This window comes from Squalius cephalus, assembly GCF_949319135.1.
Source record: "Squalius cephalus genome assembly, chromosome: 4".
Taxonomy (NCBI): Eukaryota; Metazoa; Chordata; class Actinopteri; order Cypriniformes; family Leuciscidae; genus Squalius; species Squalius cephalus.
In genome coordinates, this window is record NC_137125.1 from 9,192,551 (window position 1) to 9,215,460 (window position 22,910).

General features: G+C 39.0%; 2 long non-coding RNA genes across 2 annotated transcripts; both read left to right on the forward strand.

The window, feature by feature from the left end:
* Positions 1 to 14,507: 14,507 nt before the first annotated feature.
* LOC307156662 lies at positions 14,508 to 15,005 on the forward strand. Its single transcript, XR_013820766.1, has 3 exons — positions 14,508 to 14,650; positions 14,750 to 14,897; positions 14,982 to 15,005. It is a non-coding gene; the product is annotated as an uncharacterized lncRNA (long non-coding RNA).
* A 6,320-nt stretch (positions 15,006 to 21,325) lies between these two features.
* On the forward strand, positions 21,326 to 22,182 carry LOC307157210. Its single transcript, XR_013820896.1, has 3 exons — positions 21,326 to 21,742; positions 21,848 to 21,981; positions 22,066 to 22,182. It is a non-coding gene; the product is annotated as an uncharacterized lncRNA (long non-coding RNA).
* Positions 22,183 to 22,910: the final 728 nt, after the last annotated feature.

Sequence of the window (22,910 nt, forward strand, 5' to 3'; positions counted from 1 at the left end):
TTTTATTTTTTTTTCTAAATCATTCTTTCAAGAAGAGAAAACAGCCTGTCCATCCTCTCCTGTGCTCTCCTCGCCTCTGCAGTCCCATGTCTTCTCTAATCAAGTCCAAAAACTCATCCTCTCTGTCTCGCCCACTTTGTGGTGCTGATGCTGCTGCCCCTGGCTCCTCCTCTTCTTGTCACACACTGCTTAACTCGGCCCTGGTCTGTCCTGGGCAATGCCTCTGTCCCAACACCTCATCCATGAGGACAAACCAGGGCCAGGTTTCAGCAATGGCCCACTCACACCCTCTCCTGTCCCAGGACACGTGCAATCCTAAGGCAGAGCAAATTAACCATGGCTTGTTAACAACAGCACAATACATTTCAGCAAAGATGTGTGTATTCATTTTTGTATATATATATATATATATATATATATATATATATATATATATATATATATATATAAAATTTTGTGCCTGTATGGGAGTTACGTTCCCCAGTTTTTTATTTTTTCAAAAATATGACACATGAAGACATGCAAAATATACTTAATATTTCTGTATACTCAAATTTGGTTAAAACCACATAGCTTGCATGACAGCACTACAAAAACACATAAAAGTGAAATCCCATTGCCTTATCTACTGCTTTTCTTATTGTTGTGGGCTTTATAGGGTGAGTGATATTTCTTATAATACACAAATGAGATAGACTAGTGCAAATATTACAAATAGGTCGTTAAACTAATAACGTTATTACCACAAGTTTTGCCTGAAACTACCTGACAAATGAAGCCACGCAATGGTGACGAAGGAGTTAAGATGAAGTTTATAATAAACTTTAACTCTGGTTTTGCTAGCTATTTGAGTAAATGAAAACACAATACTTACATTTAAATGTGAATTTGCTGTCCACCACCGATCTCTAGTCTCGGCCGCCTTTAAAAATAAATAAATAAATGTTGTCGTCAACGGCGCGCAATGACTTATGGGGTAGAATAGGGTAGGATAGGCCGCTAAGTGTCCATTTATGTATCCTTCCTTTCACGGGGAAACGAAGTGCGCATTTGGCGTCGCTTTTGAATCAGAGTAGTCTTCGTCGCGGCGCGATGACGCAACCGTCCTTTGAATACGGCCTTCGGAGGATACAAAATTGAATTGGGACAGCCTTCATCGCGTGCGGTGACGCAATCGGCCTTCAAATGCGACCTTCCAAGGATGCAGCCTTTGAATTGGGACGTCCTTCGTCGCGCCACTGTGACGCAATCGGCCTTCAAATACGGCCAAGCGGCCTTCAAATACGGCCTTCGGAGGATGCAGCCTTCACATTGGGACACAGCTAATATCTAAGCACAGATAGCACACCTAATAGCATGTTGACTATAAGGATGAGCTCCCTTCCGCCCTTAAAAGCTTTCCTATTGAAGTAGATGCAGGTGCTTTTTAATCACAATCAACATCAGAATCACCTTATAATAAGTTGACTATAAGGATGAGCTCCCCATTAACCACTCCCTCAGACCGTTAGTCTGCTATGAGCGAGAGGAGGAGCGCTAGAGTAAAACCCTGCCCTCTGTTCAATATGCCGTTTCACTGGAGAAAAATCGTTTGCAACTTCCGGTTCACGCGGACTTTAAACACAGCTGAACCAGATATTCGAGCTCTTCAGGGGTTATAGACACTTCCAGGCTGGGGTTTGGTAGCTGGTTGGAGATGTAGCTACGGTGCAGTTGTGGCCTAATTGTTTGAGACTCAGACTTGCAACACAAGGGTTATGGGTTCGAGTCTCAGTACTGGAAGGAACTGTCGGTGGAGGGAGTGAATGTGCCACGACAAATTCCACATATTTGACACCATACTTCGCTATATGTCTCGTCTCGTCACTGCAGGACAGTGTCCCTCCAGGAACTAAGTTAAACCCCTCTGTGCTATACCTTATCAGCAGCTTCATTTCCAGAAATCCCTTTATGTGAATCTGACCGTCCTTCAAAAGCATAAATATTTCATTCATCAAATCTTTCCTAAGCGATTTCTGAGCAGATATTGTTTTTAATGATGATGCTGACCCAGAACATATCACTACTCTGTCATGCTTTATTTCTACTACCCATGTTGATCCTATAACTCGTCTGATTCAGCTCTACACCAGAACATCATCTGAAGACGGTGTCAGAGCAGGGTTGACCCTGTTACAGCCACCCAAATGCAAAAGTTCAACTTTTTTTCAATAACTATTGATCTAGAGAGTCCAGAGAATTGTCCTAGACTGGTTTGGTTCCGATCGGGCCAAAAACCAGGGACTAGTTCGCAAAAGTAGGTTTCGGACAAAATTCGACACGGCAGAATTTTTTTTGGAGATGCACATTTTGTCCGCCTCGGGATCACAGTGGTGTAAGAGTCTAGGACACTTGAGTCTAGGGCAAACGGTCTAAGAGTTATGAGCGATTTTGTTTGGCTGAGACTAAACTCCGCAGGGTTGTGGCCCTCAGGAACCCCTGGGCTTTTCTACACTTAGATCTGAAATTCCTCTGGATCCTGCTATTGGATCTTTTGATCTGTCTGTATTTGTATATAGCCAACATTACATGTTACAGTACCCATTTTACAACCAGAGCTGCAGTTGAGACCAGCTTATATAGACGACATCATTATTGTCTAGCATTTTATTATTATCTGACTTAATATTGTCTCTCTCTCTCTCTCTCTAGAAATGTGTCTTGGAGTGACTTGGAAAACCCTGAATTCACCCTATAATTAGCCTACTAATGATGACTTATATTAGCTATTAGCCTAATAAATCCTTATTTTATTTAATCTGTGATGTCTTATTCTGTTTGTCGACAACTTATGAACACATTAAATAAAAGAGATTAGATAACAAAGTATTGAGATTGAGTCAAAAGGACCGAGATTGAGCGTGCACTCGCAATATCTCAGCGAGAGCAGAGCGAACTTTGAAAGCGCGCCCTGAGATTCGTGTGAGAGTGAAGAGATTCGCATTAACATCCACTCTAGTGTTACAATAATACGCTCTTGACACTTGTTATTAAAATTACACGATAGAAACTGCCTCAAAAGGACACGGACCTATTAATACATTCAATGTCGATCGCTTTTAGCCCTCCTTCTTCATACTCTTTAACAAAGATCCCTTTTCTAATGTAGTGTGTTTTTCTTTTCCAGATAAAAGTGAAGTTGGCTTGATTAATAGCTTTCATTCAGGGACAGACTGACAAAAGTCCAGAACGGCCGTCCAACCGAGGACCGTCGGCACCTAAAAAGTGTAATAAAGCAATATGAACAGCCAACAGTAGGGGCACTAATACCATCACTTATTTATGCTACGTGTAAAAACAACTGAGGAAGAAGAGTCGGCCTACTAGCCACTGACAGAGAGTTAGTTTTATAAGGCTTACCTATACTGCACTTTTAAATTATATTTGAATAGTTAAGTTATAGTATAGCAGTGGTCTCCGTGTTATATTGTTCGCGTGATCGAGATCAGCCCGCACAGTTGCTTTGGCCGCGATCGCTGTTGTTTGGGCCGAGCTGATAATGCTCCGCTCTGCACAGATCAAAGATTTGTTCCGCTTTTTGAGCGTTTGCCACTTGATGTTTCTCATCAACATTATTACACCCCATACACAAAAGATATATATTTGAAATATATTTTCAAAGTATATTTTGGAATATATGCAAATATTTGAAATTGGCCCAATAAATATATTTCACACTTAACATCATATATCTTTCTTATATTTCAGAATATATTTCAATGTATTTTTTTCCCAAAAGTGTCAAAAATATATGTGGCATATATTCCAAATACATTGAAATATATTCTGAAAATACATGATGTTAAGTGTGAAATATATTTATTGGGCCAATTTCAAATATTTGCATATATTCCAAAATATACTCTGAAAATATATATTTTTTGTGTATGGGTCAGAGCTGCACGATCCACTGAGAAGCATTTCAATTCAGCGCAGAATCTCTCTTATAAACCCACAGATGACTATGTGATTTAAGCTTGTTAAAAGCCAGATGAAACAGCGCTGATATTCTCAACATATTGACGCAAAAAACAGGCGAAACATTGTTCCAAGAACAAACCCGTGCTGCGTTCCAGTCCAAGATTGTCATGCCCTTCACTCGCTAACTTCCCTCCGTCTCGTTCACTCGGATGTACGTCATTGCTTAGGTTGCATGAGTGCCCACTACTGGCGGAAGCTGCAATGGGCTGAACTAGAACGTCCTAAGCCCTTGATCACTTGTAATCAGCTGTGGAGTTGATTTATTATTTACATTTTTTTTCCTTTAAGAATTTGTTTAATGCAGCATCCAAATGTTTATAGGTGTGTTTGGGTTGTTTTAAATAAAACAATATATAATTAATATATCATAGAGTTGTCTGTTGTGGTGGTGATTAGACGAGATCTGTGGTGACGTCACATTCGTACTGCATTGTGGGCCATATAGGTGCCTGAAGTGTACATATGAAGTAGACTCGCTCCCTCGGTTAAAATCGAGGGAGCTAGGGTCTGTCCATATAAACTTCCCTCGTCCACTTCACGAAGTGGAACGCACTTCAAAATGGCGGCAGGGATTCCCCCGAGGGCAAGTGCTTAGGGAAGTTCGCAAGTGCGTGTCTAAAAGTGGACTGGAACCACTGATCTATATAATGACTGGATAGCTCATGACGTTCTAAACTAGGCAGTGAAGCCACCGGAAGTGTTCGAGCGGCCATCTTACGATTCCCTACCAGCAGAGGGCTCCAACAGAGATATACAGAGATTGGTCACTCCGACGGCACTTTTAAGATGACCCGATGTGCAGCATACAGTGTAAGACGACGTTCACAAAGGGATGTAGAACAACTGCCCACAGGTTGTAATTCAAGCCCTATAAGTAGTAATTTATATGCAAAATTGTCGCAACCCAGCAAACATGCTTCTTTGGGGCCCGAATGGGGCCCTTGCGGGCAGCCCACAGTGGGCCCAGATACCGGCGTGAAATGCGGGGCACATGTGGGCCCCAGGTGGGGCCCCATCGGGACAGCCCAAAGTGTGGGCTGACTGTGGGCTGGCCCACACTAAGTAGAGTGGGACCAGTTGTGGGCCCACAGCAAACCCCTTAGGGGCCACTGTGGGCAGCCAGATACCACACAAAAAAGAGTGTAGGTACACCCATATTACTATATGCAGAACAATTGCACTTGTTAGCAGCAATAAATCGAGGGTCATGTTTTTTTTAAATAATTTATTTACGGACAATAATAATTATAATTAATAATAATACAGTGTAAAACAGCAACCACAAAAACAGAAACACAGAACACTTAAAACACGTCAAAGTAAATTAAAAACCAATCCCCTTTAGGGGCACCAGGATGCATTTCTGCAGCTCTGGCCCTTCCTTGCCTTCCCCCATCTCTGTCCCTGGCATTACGGAGCCACGTTTTTATAGAGGCTTCTGTCTCACATGCTGTGGCTTGACTGCTTTTTGTCACAGCATCTAAGAGAGAAAGGATCAATTGAAATACAAATGTTAAAAACAAAATAAGGGTTGTTCAAGTACTGTTAAGCCATTTCAACCTAAGAAAGTTTTCAACCTGCACTTTTGAGTGAGGAATTGAGAAAACGTCTTCTGCTCAACTGAGAGAATGACTGAATGGGACAATGAGAGAGCTGCGGTTTATTGGGTAACACTTTATAATAATGTTCAGTTGCAGTGTAAGTGCTGATGTAACGGTGGTCAGGCGGTGAAGGGACTGAGACCAAAACTGGCTTTTCTCACATTTATTCCTTTGGAAAATCAGAACACAAAACATGCCTTCAGGCACTGGAGTACATTAAACAGCATCCGATGTAAAGCATACCGCTTCTGATCTTCTGTTGTAAATTATTACAAATAGAAACATTCATACAGAAGGATACACCTTTAGCATACTAGACAGGGATAAAATAAACTTAAGAAAAATACACAGGAAAATATTTCCTCATTCTGTAACTAATTCACATTTAACATATGGAGCAACATACCTTTGGAAAATCAGAACACAAAACATGCCTTCAGGCACTGGAGTACATTAAACAGCATCTGCACATACAAAATAAAAGAATTGCACTGAATACATGGAAAGTTGCTAGCAGAGTTTGCAGCTAGTCACGTACGACTCAGTGTGTATGAACTCGTGGGCATAATGAAACCATTAATAAACTTTCTCTAAGTTGCTAGAATTGCACCCAAATCTTAACAATACATGTAAAGTAATATAACACAGGTGATATGTCGAAGTTTTCAACTTAAACAACATTTTACAGTTACAACATTAAAACAAAGTGGGAAGTGCTTTATACAGTCAACCTACCCGATGTAAAGCATACCGCTTCTGATCAGGTACGGCAACAACACAAGGACAAAACACAGCAGAGCTGCAGTACACCATTTCTCCAAAGGGGGGCTCCAAAACACCAAACTCAATACAGCTGCTTAATCACGGTGAAAATCACATACTAAGACTAACTTACATTTCTAACTCTGTTACACTGACTGGTGAGGGTATAGACAGCTGTCTTCTGTAGTGTGTAGTGTAGTGTGTAGTGTGTATAGTGTAGTGTGTACTGCAGTGTAAGTGCTGACTGGTGAGGGTATAGACAGCTGTCTTCTGTAGTGTGTAGTGTAGTGTAGTGTAGTGTAGTGTAGTGTGTACTGCAGTGTAAGTGCTGACTGGTGAGGGTATAGACAGCTGTCTTATTTGTATTCCTATTATAAGGGCTTATCACATATAAACATTATATACTGTACCTATAACTGCTTTGCAGACCAACATCTGCCAAAAGGCCATCCTTTGGCGAGAGCCCTTCCAGCACAGCTGCTGGGCAAGTGGGGTGGTCAGCATGCAGACCAGGATACGTCTGGTGTTGGAGGTTGGGCTTGTACCCCCAACTGTTGCCAGATACTTTGCCTAAATTAAAGCAGTAACACATCAGTGTATTCACAGGACAGCTATAATGAAACTGTAGTGAAAAAGTACAAAAGTTTATTTATTTAAATGCATTTATTCATTTAGCAAAAGCAACTTTTAAAGAACCAAATATTGAATAAAACCAAGTGTACCATTGCACTGTAGCACGCCTCATCCTTCAGTTGGAGTTCTAGATTTTGAAGGTCTAGTAGGTTTTTCAAAGGCAAATGGACACCCTCTGGCAGGTCTGCATTCACAGAGCTCTGTTATGTGAGCTTTAAAAGCAATTGCTTAATAACAGCAACCTCCCCTTTCAGGTGTTCTAACTGAGAGATTATTAGACGTTCTGTTGCTGGAGAGATAGAGACAGACATACAAGGAAGCAGTGAGACAGAGAAAATATGAAATCTTGAAAAAAGTTTCAAAAACTCATTGTAATCATTAATGTACTGTTACAGGGCTCGAAATTAACTTTTTTACTTGGTAGCACTGGTGCTCCCAACTTCAAAAAGTTAGGAGCACCAGCAAAAAATTTAGGAGCACCCACCAAAAATTAAGGAGCACCACAACTACAGATTTCATTTCACTGGGGCTTTACGCATCCTGTGGCCAAGGTTTGAAAGTTGGTCTTCTGGCTCTATATCATCTCACCCCGATGATATTGGCACATGATTTGTCATTTGCACGTCATGTTTATCGCAATTCCGTTCTTTTTCCATGAGCTGCAACATACAGTAGGTTTAAATTTAGTGAAGGCAAGCTCTTCTTTGGCGATGGTGTATGCGGTGTTATATTTTAGCTCTGCCAGTAGAGCAGAACGACCAGCAGCATCCTGCCGATTAAAAGCCTTAATAATCAAACCTGATAAACCTGATTTGTTTGCCACACACGTCCCTGCATTTTTTGCTTGGCACTTTATTGCTATTAATATGCTGTATGAATCTTTGTTAATTTTAGTTAATAAAAATACAGCTGTTTATTATTCGTTCATGTTACTTCACAATGCATTAACTATGTTAACAAATTAAAAAATATATTTAAAAAAACACTTCAATAGCCTATAATGTAGGCTATTAGTAGCCTAAATGTTGAAATTAACATTAACAATGGTTAACAAATGAACAAAGTACAGTTTATTAATAGCACATGTTAACTAATGTAGTTAACTAGAATTTAATAAATGGAACATTATTGTAAGGTGCTACCGATTTGTTATACACCGATTCAGACGTCTCGTGAGTTCAGTGTTGGACAGATCAGTTGTTTTAACCATTCATTAAAGTGAATCAGTTCAAATGAGTCATTAGTTCGCGAATCGGACGTGTCATTAGTGGACGTGTAGCCTACGGCACGCGTTGTGATTATCCTGGCAGTTTATTTTTTAGCACAATTCACACTCCACGGTAATTCAGGAGAAAAAAAATCTCCGAATGCTTCACGTGAAACTTCGGTCTTCCGCCCTTTTTCTATTGTGTCAATTGATTTTGATTAATATGCGCGAGGGAGAGAGAGCAAGACAGCGCTCGTGTTGTTTGAAGACGTGAGAGTGCGGACGCGCAACCGGGGCTCTCTCTCGTGCTTATATCACACATAAGGTACACACTGTGAAGTAATTTGCAATTGCAAACGGTTTTTTTTTAGAGAAATTAAAACAGGTTGCACCACAACCATTATTTGCACTCGCACAAATGCTCCCAAATATATTTTTAGGTCGCACAGATTAAATTTCAGGAGCATATGCGATCAAAATGGTCGCAATTTCGAGCCTTGTGTTAATTTACAATTATTCTGCAACTAATACAACAATATCCTCTTTTCATGAGATGTAAAAACCTGAAAATAGGTGCTTACGTGTAACTGTCTGCCCTCTTAACAGAACTGGTACTGGTGGGCCAGGTGGTGCAGGGGGAATAGGCAGGGCTGGTGAAATTCGATGGTGTGGTGTCAACAGCGGAGATGGTGGGGACGGAGAGGATGGTGGGGATGGTGGAACCGGTACAGAGCCCTTTCTTCTTTTACTTGTTTCTTCTTCTTCAGAAGAGTGGCCCTGATCAGGGTACCGTGGGTTTGGTCTGGTGTAAATAAAAGTCACATAGTGAACCTTTAATCCTAGATTTTTGTAATCTGAAATTTCACACTCTACATTCCCACTCTGGGTACTTCTTTCTCCTGTGTAAGTTTTATAATCAATGCGAAAACCAAGAAACTTACTTCCTTTTGCGATTACTTTTTCCCAGCATGATGTCATTTTCCGAATTGAGACAGGAGGAGGTCTCAGCCTTTTTGGCCTTCTGTCTGGCTTTCTCATAATCTGCTACAGAACAATAAACCAGTACTCTGTGAGCTATCATAAGATGAACATTTGTCAACACATTTCTATTTGTCATCACATTTCTACAAATTCTTAAGGCACCCTATATACACAAGGTGAAACTAAATATTAAAAGATTTAAACTAAGTTTTTTAAAGGGGTCATATAATGCTATTTTTGTACAAGCTAATATGTTTCTTTAGGGTCTAAATTAAAAGTTTGTAATATACTTTAATTAAAAATTCTCATTAGTATTGTAAGAAAACACTAATTTTACCTGGTCAAAAACTGCTCTGTTTTCAGCACGCCGTTTAAGTGCATGTGTCTTTAAATGATAATGAGCTTTGCTCACCCCGCCCCTCTGTTCTGTGAGGCGTTCTGAAACAACGCACGTGGACCGTTGCCTTGACAACAGTTGAGGTTATATTTTGGAACAAGAATGGCAATGGGAGTTTCTGGGGATACGTCTTTGCAACCATACCAATTTGAACCTGATTCGGACTCTGAACAAGATGACGGCCCCGAAGAAGTTCGACCATTACGGCTCGGACAGGACGTTTCTGAATGGTTGGTTAACGTAATGTCATTTTGATCTATTTTTGTATGTACTGGCACGGTAGAATAGTGAGATACAAACGCTATGTGTTTAACTTTAATTATGTATAGGTTTATACATTGACAGATTGATGCTGAAAAACTATTTTTGTAAATGTTAGGCTTCTCAATGATGCGTATTGCGTAACGTTATCTCTGTGTTGACTGTTTCTAGCAGTAGTTGAAAGATACCTAATAATTTGTTGTAAAGTACGTTAACGTTATAGTTAACGTTACCACGTTAACTATAACACCTGTGTACACAGTTTTTATAACACATTAACCATAACGCGTTGTTCAATATTATACATTATACCATGGTCTGGGTGAATACTCGATTCTGATTGGCTGCAGGGTGTCCATTAAAAAGTGATAAAGGACACCTAAATAAACCGTCAGGCGTAACCAAGGAAACCAAGTTATTGTTTGTAACTTGTAACTTTAGATTTCGATTGTAAAACTAATTAAAATATAAACTAATGTTTTAAAAATGTGTTATTTGGCAAGTGACCATGGTATAAGCGGGTTAATGCCCTTCGAGGTGTCCATTGTCAGGTATTAATGGACTTCGGCGGAGGCAACCGTCCGACGCGCTCGCTGTCGTCCATTAATACCTGAAAATGGACACCTCGAAGGGCATTAACCCTTACGTATAGGATTATGAGTTGTTTTGAGAACGTCGTTACATAGAAAACATGCCGTAATGTACCCTACGATGCAGTAATGAGTGTAAACATTAGCCACATTCATCATAAAGTGCAAGCGATTTGCAAAGATTAATATACAGGTTAATAAAACGTTATACTTACTTCTTCTGGAATTGCAGCAGGCACACAAATAGTTGGTACAGATTCATTTTTCAGTAGCAGCCTCTTAGCAAACCCAGCTTTATACTGACACTCGTTTAATAAGGAGTCTGGTGAGAAATGATTAGCGCAAACATAATGGCTTTTAGATTGATCGTTGGGAATATTTCCTTCAAAAACAAAACTCAGCGGGTCGGATTTCGGAATAGTAAAATGACTGCTGTGTTCCTTATTACATCCAAGAACAGAACACCACAATCGCTTAGACGCCATTCTGCTCCAGCATATCAACAATGGCGGACTACTATGACGATAGCTGTCAAAGCTCGCTCAGGGCGGGTCTTGTGTTGAAACACGGCTGTCAATCAACAATCGCGGGAGGGGCTTTGGATATTATGACGTCACAATATCGAACGGCTTGATTTGAGACAGGGGAAAACATATAAGGAGATTAAAACAAAACCACTGGATGGATTTTTATCATGATAGGATGGTTGTGTACAGGCACTGCCAACAGACATTTCAGTTCAATCAACTTGAAAAAGTGCATGTACCATTATATGACCCCTTTAAGACTTTCAACAAATAGTTACAAAGTTCACACAACAAATCTATTATTGATGAATTAACAGCTGTCTGTGGATTCCTTGACTTCTAAAGATGCACATTTAGATTTTTTTTTACATTTATTTATTTATTTAAGTGTCAAACACCATGGTGCCCATTAAATTAAAATTGTGAGTTACATTAATATTTACAATAGTTTGTTTTCCTTTTATTTTGCCGACGAGAATTTCAAAATGAAGCCATAGCAGAGTCTCAATGCAACAGACAGCGAGGATTTTTTGAATGCGTTTTGAACGAATCAATTTAATGATTCAATGAACAATCATTTGCTTCTTTTCCCGAATGAATCAGCCATTTGAACAAATCGGTTGAATGAATGACTCCCTCAATATGGAATGCCAAAGCTGACTTAATTATAAATAAATAAATACATAAATAAATATACGAAAAAATGTAAAAAAAAAAAAAGCAAAAATACATAAATAAATATACAAATAAATGTAAAAAGTACAAATTAATGAGTATTTATACTTTTATTTCCTTATTTATGTATAATTGTATTTTTAACACTTTTTTAAAAAAAAATTATTGAAACATTTATATATTTATTTATTACATGGCTTGGTTGAATTCCAATGTAGAATGCGGTGTGTTATTTCTTGTTATACCATGGTCTGGGTGAATACTCGATTCTGATTGGCTGCAGGGTGTCCATTAAAAAGTGATAATGGACACCTAAATAAACCGTCAGGCGTAACCAAGGAAACCAAGTTATTGTTTGTAACTTGTAACTTTAGATTTCGATTGTAAAACTAATTAAAATATAAACTAATGTTTTAAAAATGTGTTATTTGGCAAGTGACCATGGTATAAGCGGGTTAATGCCCTTCGAGGTGTCCATTATCAGGTATGCTGCGCGTCGGACGGTTCACGCCTCGCCGTCGTCCATTACCACACCTCGTCGGGCATAACCCTTACATAACAGACGCTGCGAAGTATAACAGACCGTTGCCATGAAAGACAGAGCGTTGCTATGGACGCAACCGTAGAGACGGAACAGACTATTTTCTTTAGCGGAAGCAATACAATCGTTTTTAAATCAATAAACTCCTTTTTAAATCAATATTTTGTGTCAAATTATTGATTTATTTGGTAGGTAGCCATGTAATAAGCGGGATAATGTATAGAGAGGCAGTTGTTATAGCGAATAACAACCCCTTCAGGCTGATTCAAGACCCCGTTCAGCCTGTCGGGGTTGTTATTCGCTATAACAACCGCCTCCCTATAGGCGGATCTTTTGTGACGTCATTGTTTATGTTTGCCGCGTTGCATCACGGGAATCGTGTGGCAGGAAACACCGCTAGATACCTGTAATTTGATTGTTTTGCACGTTTGGAGGAGGATTTAGAGAAGAGGATGGTTCACTCTTGCTGTGTGGTCGATTGTACGGCTCGTTGGGGGCCTGATAAAAAGTTTTTTCGAATTCCCTCCGAAAAGGATCGCGAAAAACGAAAGAAATGGTTGCGTGCAATTAGGCGATTGAACCTGGACGCTCCGAAGCCTGGATTCCTAACGTTACTGATCGAGTTTGTGAGGCTCATTTTGTTCATGGTAACGTTAGGCCTAAGTCTTAGTGACTATGTATTTATAGAAGATTGAATAAAATAAAAAATAATAAAACTGAGTCAAATCAACCGAGTCATATGTTTTCGCGTTCTGATTCAGGTGTCCCAAACCGCGATCCACAGCACCCAGACTACCGTATTTTCCGCACTATAAGCAGAGGCGCACCTTCAATAAATGGCCTATTTTATAACTGTTTTCATATATAGGGCGCACCGGATTATCCACCTTATTCTGCTCTAAACAATGGGCGCTGCCATAACGACGACTCCGGTTCCATACTTCCGGTTCGTAGCGCTTGACCTGGGGGGTATTCCAGAAAGCTTGGTTAACTTACCATTTGGTAAATCATAACCTCTGGGTTGATTTACCCCAAACCCGCATACCATGAGTATGTCGGTTCCAAAACACCTGAGAAGAGTTAGTTTAATCAACCTCCTACTGGTTACCCAGAGTTAATGCGCGCGCACGGTGAGTACATAAAGACATTTTCAATGGATCGCCGATTTCAGGAGTCACCATGGAAACCCAGGGAGAAAAAAAGCGAGCTACATACTTAGGTGAAACTGAGTTGGAGGTTTTAATGCTTGCTTATGAAGACTATAAGCCCATTATAAAAAAAATATAAATAAATAAAAAAACAATACTGCTGCATCAGCAAAAGAAAGAGAGTTGGCTTGGCAAAAAATAACGGACAGAGTAAATGCACGAGTTTATAAAATTATAAATGGGCTATTTTCCCCTTTCATTGTGACGCAAAAATTATTTGGGGCATGTAGTAAAAATAGACAAGTATTTACTTGTTGGCCTCCATACATTTCTTAATATTACAGTAGTAATGCACATAATTGGCTAGTATGTTGGCTTCTTGTTTTATCAGGTGTACTCCTTCTGGAGCCAGAAGAAGTGTGAGCCAAGTCAAAATGAAACACAAAAACATTCTCCAGCAAGGTAATATTTTCTAAACTTGTTACTGACGCCATGTAATTTAGTTTTCTATGTAGCCAATAGAAAGAAGGCTGAGGTCCGTAAAACAGGTGGGGGTCCACCTCCACCTTCCCTCACCCCAGCTGAGGAGCTGGCACTGTCCCTTAATAAAGGGCGACCTGTGGTCGATGGGATTCCAGGGGCAGTTCATCGGACTCAGCTACCAAGACAAGTGGCTTAGTAAAATGTAGGTGTACCATATTAATACTTATGATTTATTGATGTTTTCACTGTTTTTGTCAGTGTTTTAATAAAGAAAATCATCAACATTGTCACCATTTTAAAAAGGCATTTTAAATGCATTTTACAGTCATTGATTCACTTGTGCAGTATGCATGCTGCTTTGACTGCATGCATGCTGTATGTAATCTTATTACTAGTACTCTTAGATGTTCCTAATGTCCTTCTTTATTAGTTGTATTTGTTTAAGAATATACATTGAGTATTGAATATGCATGATTATCTTATTGGTTTAATTATCTTGCAGTTGCTGATGGCCACATTGTATTATTGGATCCTCCTGCAACACCACACTCTGTCACAGTTGTAAGTGATTATTGTCTTTATGTTTCTGTTTGCTAGACCAAGCATCCGTCCTTATTTTCACTGTAGGCTGACGATGAAGAGACCACTTCTGCTGTGACAGAAACAGAAAATGTGGGGAGGCCCATAGAGGTATGATGCATAGAATGAATTCCCCCTTTTTTGCATAAGAGAATAAATAAATTGTCATTGTCATTTTACAGAATATGGCAGGAGATTTGAATACAGATGAGGGTCCATCTACCTCCACACAGAATCTTAGCAGTGTAAGAAATGTTCTGCAGTTCTCCTTCCTCATTTAAATATTTGGTCTGTGTTTGTATTACAGACTTTATCAGTCATGTTTAATTATTCTGTCTTTCTAGTTGCCTGCCAAAGAGCTGTATAAGGTCCACCTTCAAAAGCAAATCAGAAAAAGTGACATGGAGATGGACCTTATACAGCTTCAAATGGAGGAGAAAAGGCTTAACCTAAAAAAAGGCCAGACTTGAATTGCTGGAGCACCAGCTTAAGGTGGGAAACAGTATGTGAACAGTAATCTGTCATTGGTTGATGAATGAAATCTAAAGCAATAAATACAAATGTCTTTTGTTACAGGAAATAAAGAAACAATGAACAACACTTGACTGTTAACTGGTTTTAATTAAAGTGATTTTGGCAAATCATGTCTCGTACCACCCTGCCATCTCTTTGGTCTACTGGGTTCACTGGGGGTTCCTCTTGGCCATCTTCAAGAGAAGGGGGGCCCTCTCACCTCTCAGTGTGGCAATGTTGTGAAGAACAACACAAACAGCTGTGATGTCACATGACCTTTCTGGGTTGACCCTGAGCCCACGCAGGCACTGAAACCTTGCCTTCAGGATGCCTATGGTCCATGTTCTGCTGTGGGCCAGGTTGAATTGTGCCTGTGGTGCAGGCTCAGGTTCAGGGTAGGGTGTCATCATATAGGGCAGACAAGGGTACCCTCTGTCCCCCAGCAAGTAACCATTGAAGTGTCATATAAAGGTAGTTAAAGTGTATAATTGCATAAAAAAAAAAAACCTTGTGTAAGGCAAAACATACCCTGTTGAAATTTGTGGCACAATGATGACTCCCTAAACATTCTGGCATTATGTACAGACCCTGGCCATTTGGCTTCAACATTAGTGATGAGATGGGTTGCATCACATATTACCTAGTTAGTGGGGACCAGTAATGAGGGTGATTTAATGGTTTAAACACCCAAACATTTAGCACCCCAAAAATCTATTGTCACCTGCACATTGATGCTATGGATTGACTTCCAATTAACATAGTCTCCTTCATTGACTGAAGGAGCTTTAATGGGAATGTGGGTTCCATCAATGCACCCAATCACATTTGGGAACCCTGAAATTGAAAGTTATATAATTAGGAACTTTTAAAATTATTGTGACTGTCACTGTATACAGTATGAATAGATTAAGTATAGTCATATGTAACTAAAATGGTCTTTCATAGAATATCATAGAATGGACAAACCCGCCACTCTGTGGAATTCCTCTTTAATGACCCTCAGTGGTTTATGGCCAGGGAACTGCACAAAAGTGTGTAGGAACCGTTTGAGTGCAATGCATACTGTACGAACAGCCCTACACACAGTTGCCTTTCCCACATGCTCTGCATCGTCTATTGTATACAAAAAACTCACCGTCGCAAAAAAGTTAAATAAATGGAGTTAAATATTTAACTCCATTATCTTCGTTTAATAAATTAACGATTCTTTTGAAAAACGGCAACGCTCCCGCAAATATTCATTTGGATACGAAAACACATTGATACGTGGTCGTATCACCCTCTCACGGCGGAAAAGAATTCGTATTATCTGTGCTTCCACATCCACTGGATCGTCTTTAAAACGGCACGCCATGCTCAGTAACCTTCTGAAACAAACTAACCCTGGAACATAACCTGCTACCGAGCAGGTTATCTTCAGAGAGTAAGTTCCTATGGTTACATACATACCCAGAAAGTTACCTCCGTTTTTGGAACCGAAAGTTGAGGTTATCCACTAACTTACCCTTAAACTTACCCGGGTATGTCACATAACCTGCTTTCTGGAATACCCCCCTGTACTAGTAGCGAGAGAAGTTCAGTTTTAACGCTAACCACTCTAAACGTTTACTTTATTGAATGCATCTGATACGGAATCGGACATGGGCATTATCTCCTTCTTATCTTATGCTCGAAACACTCAGTTTCTAAAAAGTTTGAAATCTTCTTTGAATTGTTAAAACAAATAACAACAGCACATGAGGAGCTTGAACTCATTCTCTCGCTGCTAGTACAGGTCAAGCGCTACGAACGGAAGTAGGCAACCGGAGTCGTCGTCATGGCAGCGCGCATTGTTTAGACTGAGCAGAATAAGGTGGATAAGGCGCATAGAATAGAAGATACTGCAGTCAAACGTTTGACTGGGTTTGCGTTATGCAGTGGTCACCAACCTTTTCAAGCCTATAAGATCACATCCAAGTCCAAATGTAAACCAAGATCTTCCACTTGCAAAAAAAATATGAAAAAAACAAGTGGCTGAGCTGTAAAACCTTGTTTATACTCGACGCGTCCGCATGAGCGCGAAGGTAATAAAAAAACTAATATCCGTCTGCTCGGGCAGATTCGGCTTAACAGCGCGCGCGCGCATCCGCAGATGCACGACTTTGAGCCGAATCTGCCCGAGCAGACGGATATTAGTACATCTCATCATCACCCAGTTTGCGCGTCTAAATCAGTTGTATGGTCTGGTGTTCAGTCTAAAACAAAACAGTTGCGTCAAGTATAAATGCCTCGTCTGTTTGGGGAGCTGCACGCACAGTCAGCGGAGATCTCATATGGGCTTTGAATAACTTCGATTTTGTCACCAATACAAATTTTGAGCTTCTCTCCAAACCTCCTCCGGTCTTCAGATGTTAAAGTGCTTATATATTGTGGATTTTGCCCGCTAACTCTCTTGAAAGTGCTCGTCGCGTCTTTACAGCCCGCAATACTGTTTGATTTGTTGCCACACAACCACTCGCGCATGCGTACAAAGATGTCAACAAAGATCCTCCTATACATTATCCCTTACTTATTTCCTCTTTTATTTATTTCCACATTTGTTTATGTATAAATGTAGACATAAAAACATATATACATAAACAAATGTGGAAATAAATAAAAGAGGAAATAAGTAATAATGAATATGAGGGGGGCGTGTTTTACCACAGACATCAGCAATCGAGCTCAGAGTGGCAGTGCTGAAGCTTTGAGGCCACAGTGACACCTTGTGGTGTGACCAAACGAAACGCAAGAGGTGTGCGGACAATATCACATTTTAAGTCATGTAATATTACCCTAACTGTATGTAGGGTAGGCTATAGGGTTAACACACACAGCACACATGAACAGAAACTGCACTTCAACGGGTCATGGGTCCAGACACTTGGACATGGAAGCGCATGAAAGCTGACTTTTGACTTTGAGGATGTCTCAGCCTTTTTCGCCTTCTTTCTGGCTTTCTCATAATCTGCTACAGAACAATAAACTCTGTGCTATTAAAAGCTGAAAAGTATAGCGGAGGATTTTTTACTTCCGGGTGGATCACCTATACTATTGGTCCTCCTAATTGTCAATCATTCTGGTGAATCAATCAAACTTTTCAAAAAGTGGAGAGGGCGGGTCTTATCTAAAATTCGGAAAGATCCTCCACTATACCTTGAACATTTGTCATCCCATTTCTACAAATTAAAAATTCTTAAAGGAATGTCAGTAACCAGACAGTTAACTGGTCCAAATGACTTCCAGAGTAAGAATAAAATATATACTATGGAAGTCAATGGGACCAGTTAACTGTCTGGTTACTGACATTCTTCAAAATATCTTCTTTTGTGTTCAGCAGAAGAAAGAAATTCATACAGGTTTGAAACAACTTGAGGGAGAGTAAATGATGGCAGAATTTTAATTTTAAAGTGAACTATTCCTTTAAGGCACCCTTAGATACACAAGGTGAAACTAAATATTAAAACATTTAAACTAAGTTTTTTAGACTTTCAACAAATAGTCACAAAGTTCACATCTATTATTGATTAATTAGCAGCTGTCTGCAAATTCCTTGACTTCTAAAGATACACAAATGCTTTAAATAAAGAACAGAATTTAATTTAGCATATTTTTTGCCAAATTGAGCTTTTATTGACATAAACACTTATAATTAACTCTTCCTTGATATCAATTACACCAAAGGTTAGTCAAGACTTGATCAAAATGCTGCATATAATTGGTCAGTTTTGGAAGGCAATGTCTTCCAATGGTAATTATGTAAAAAGAGAAAGTTATTACCCACACTGAAATTGTTTTTATGTAGGCTATATGCAGATCAATATGTTTGACATTCAGTTTACATCAAATCAATGTCATGGATTAGACGTCAAATTGATATCATATGGTCATCACATTGACATCAATGATTTGTGTGTTGATTGATATTTATACAATTTTATATACATATTCATTTTTTTTTTTTTATTCAATCAATATTTAGGTTTAAAGTCATTTAACAATATGTGGGTAAAATGGCCATAAATTAGCAATAAATCATATTGATGTTTATTTTGTTTTATTTATGTACTGATTTTTAAACTTCACATATTTCCCGCACACTATCGTTACTTGCAATTAAAATGTATATTTATTAACAACGTTTAATTTTACAAAATTAAATTCACAAACTGTTAACTGTTTGTGTCAACAGCAGCACCCCAACTCTCAACGACTGTCAAACTAAAATAATTTTTTGTAATTATATTATTATACTTATTATACTTTTCTTTTTAACAGACGGTTAACAGTTAACTGGTCCCATTGACTTATATAGTATATATATTTTTGACTAATCAGGATGACTGCTAGATTTACACTTACAATAATCAGACGGCAATATATACTGAAAAAAAGAGAAGAGAATAATACACATTATTAACACTGTTAACAATAATGATTGAAATAAAATATAAAAATATTATTTATTATTAATAAAATATAATAATTATTGTTAATTATAAAACAATATTTCTAAAACAATATTTATATTTAGGCTATAAATAGTATTACAAGACGGATGGCCGATTTCATTATATTATTATTTCTGATCTCATCTTTACAAGCCATGCACGTCTCTCGCTCTCGGCTTATGAGCTGGCGTGTACACACTGTGCGCTCACGCGCTCGTAGCCTAGCAACGCCCTTTCCATACAAAGCATACAAACAAAGCATACAAAGTATGGAAATCCATACAAAGTATCTTTACAAAAGTAAAGATAGTATTATTAAAGGGATACTTCACCTCTGGGAAGATGAATGTGTATTTAAAATAGGTCATTTAAGTAGAAGAAATGTGAAGAAATTTTTGAATTTGGAGCTTTCTAGACTGAGAAAAGCCAGAACATGTATTTTTGGCTCATGTGGATGAAAGACAACAACTCCCAGAATGCACTTGCTTCGCTGCCTTAGGAGGCCACGCCTACCGGTAAGAGTGCGCACTAGTTGAAAACAACAAGCCTACGTGATGAGTTTGCCAGGGATCTCTAGAGATCGCCCAAAATGTCCGGGATTCGGCTTTTGCGTTCTACAGTCGCCATTCATTATGTTTACTGTGGCGAGCAGGACGAAGCTGACGGCCGCGGGAGAACGGCGCGAGGCCGATGGCGTCATTACTGAGACGCGCCGGGTCTCGCATCTCTCACGGAGGAGCGGGAATTTTCTTAGCAAGGGTAAAACGCACATCAACCGATCACTTGTTTAGCGTTCATGTAAACACTGCATTCAGATTCACCAATCGGAATGAATTCAGTTAGATTGAAACAAAAGGTGAGCTGCATGTAACGTTAAACAATGAATGGCGACCGCAGAACGCAAATGCTGAATCCCGGACATTTTGAACGATCTCGCCCGCCGGACAAGTCCGGGAAAAGGAGGATGGTTTTCCCTACTTACTCAGCTTTCTCCTACTATTCAGCTTTCTCCACAGAACAAGAGCCTGCTAGCTTAGCTTCCAAAGAAAAACGGCTGACACTGTGTACATTCTGTGAGTGAGATCCCTCCCTGTATGGGCGGGCTGAAAACATGCGGAACAACGCCATCTACTGGCTGTAGTCTTTAGCCTCTGGCCAGAAAATCCTCCGATGACGCAAAATGACGATTTTTGCGTCATCGGAGGATTTTTTCCAGACAAAAAATACATAAATCTCTTGTCTCAGGGGGATATGAAGGTGGAAAGCACGGTAATTCGAAAATACTACAGGTTTTCTACTAATACAAAGCTTAATGCTAAATCCTGAAGTAACCCTTTAATAATTGTATAATTTATTTATTTTACAGTAAAGATAACATCACAGACATGACTGATGAAACGAAAAAGTTAATTTCAATTTGAGCGGGTTTTCTCTATCCCAAATGTATGGAGGACCAAACCTGCAGAAATTAAAAATGAATAGATAAATAAATAAATAAATAGATAAATAAATGTGATAAATAGATAAATAAATGTGATAAATAGATAAAAAAAATGTGATAAATAGATAAATAAATGTGATAAATAGATAAATAAATGTGATAATAGGAAAATAAAGAAAGATATAAACGACTTGATAAAATATATATATGATTCATTTTTAATCAAATTAATTTTTGTATTATTTTTCCCCTTAATGTATTATTTTCTGCTTTTATACATTTTTACATTTTTTTTAAAATCGTTTTAACTTTTATTTATTCGTTAATTATTTATTTATTTATTTTTATATTTATTCTTACATTTATCATGTAGATTTATTTATTTATGCATTCATTTATTATTTTATTTATTTATTCATTGATTCATTTCTTTTTCTTGTATGATAATTAGGTGGGTTGGTCTTGCTTACCATTGGTTCATCGTTGATTGAGGCGCTCGCTCGATTACTCTGGCTTTGTAGTGACGTTGGGTGGTGGTGACAGGTGTGTACTATGGCGGACGTTTTACAAATAGCTAGAGAGTTGCGCAGCTTAGCAAATGAAGTTGATAACAACTCATCAAATGACTATGTGTTGTTTAGATTAGATGTGCTTATCGATGTTTTAGGAGAGATATTTGCCGACATGAACGTCGAAGAACAGCCTGAATTGTTAGGTTCTTTGCAAAATATTTCCCAATACATTCAAAATCTGTGCGAGTCAGATGGTACTACGGCGGGACGTCCATCGTACTTGCTTCCGATAAGTACTATTGAAACTTATCTCTCAATGGGTCAAACTGCTGTAAACATTGCAAAATTGTTTGGTGTCTCTGAAAGAACTATCCGGAATAGGATGGCGCATCATGGTTTAAGGTAAGCAGCTCCTAGTAGCATAGCCTTATAACCTACTAAGCTTTCACATTAGTGTTTATATTTGTGTGTTGTGTGGTTGATAATGGGTTTATTTTATTCTCATAGAGTAAGCGACCTGTTCTTAACTTTGGAGGACGCTGAACTGGATGCTCTGGTAGAAGATGCACTAAAGCGCCACCCAAATGCCGGATACAAAATGATGGTTGGACATCTCGGTGCACAGGGCATTCCAGTACAGAGTAAGGCGGGTTTTGTACCTTGACATAATTTAGCATCCTTGAGTAAAAAGCATGTAAAATAGAAATGAAATAAATTTTTTTTAGGGCAACGTGTTCAAGAATGCATGAGACGGGTGGATCCTCAGGGTGTCCTTATGCGCAGTCTTCAACTGAACCCTCGGCGGCGTAGAAAATACTCAGTCCCTGCACCCAACAGTTTATGGCACATCGATGGTAACCATTGTTTATGTGAAAAGTAGTGGTACATTTACTGGAAAACACAGTTAATACATTTTGTGACAATTAAAAATGTTTATTGGGTGAAAGTGGCAGTTATTTATCTTATGCCGAGTAGGGAACTTATAGCTAGTATAGGCTAATAAAATCGAATTATAGTAGGCTACTATAATTCGATTTTATTATTTACTTCAAAGTTTTAAGTCATTTACCTTTGTATGGGGTTCGTATGTTTTAAAAGTAATGTACCTAAATCGGTTTTAAATAAAAAGTATTTTACCTCAGAAATGCTGGTAGATATGGATGTCCTCTTAGAATAAAAACTAGGGATGTCCCGATCCGATCACGTGATCGGAAATCGGGCCCGATCACGTGTTTTCAGACTCGATCGGAATCGGACGTTACCTCCCGATCAGGACTCGGATATATATGTATATATATTCTCATTATTTTTTAACACATCTATAGTTATGCGGTGGCACAGAGTTACGCCGGTTTCACACTGCACGCGTTAGCAGAGTGTAAGCAGCGCAGGAGCAGTTCATATGGTGAGCAGGGCAGGGGCAGGACACGTGCGTTTTGCTTTCACACTGGCAGCTTTTGTCACGCGCGGCTGAACCGCGGGTTGTGTAGGGCAGGCTACAGACAGAGTAGGCTACTCTATAATGGATAAGTTGGCATTGCTTTTTTCGTTTTCAAATACATTTAAGAAT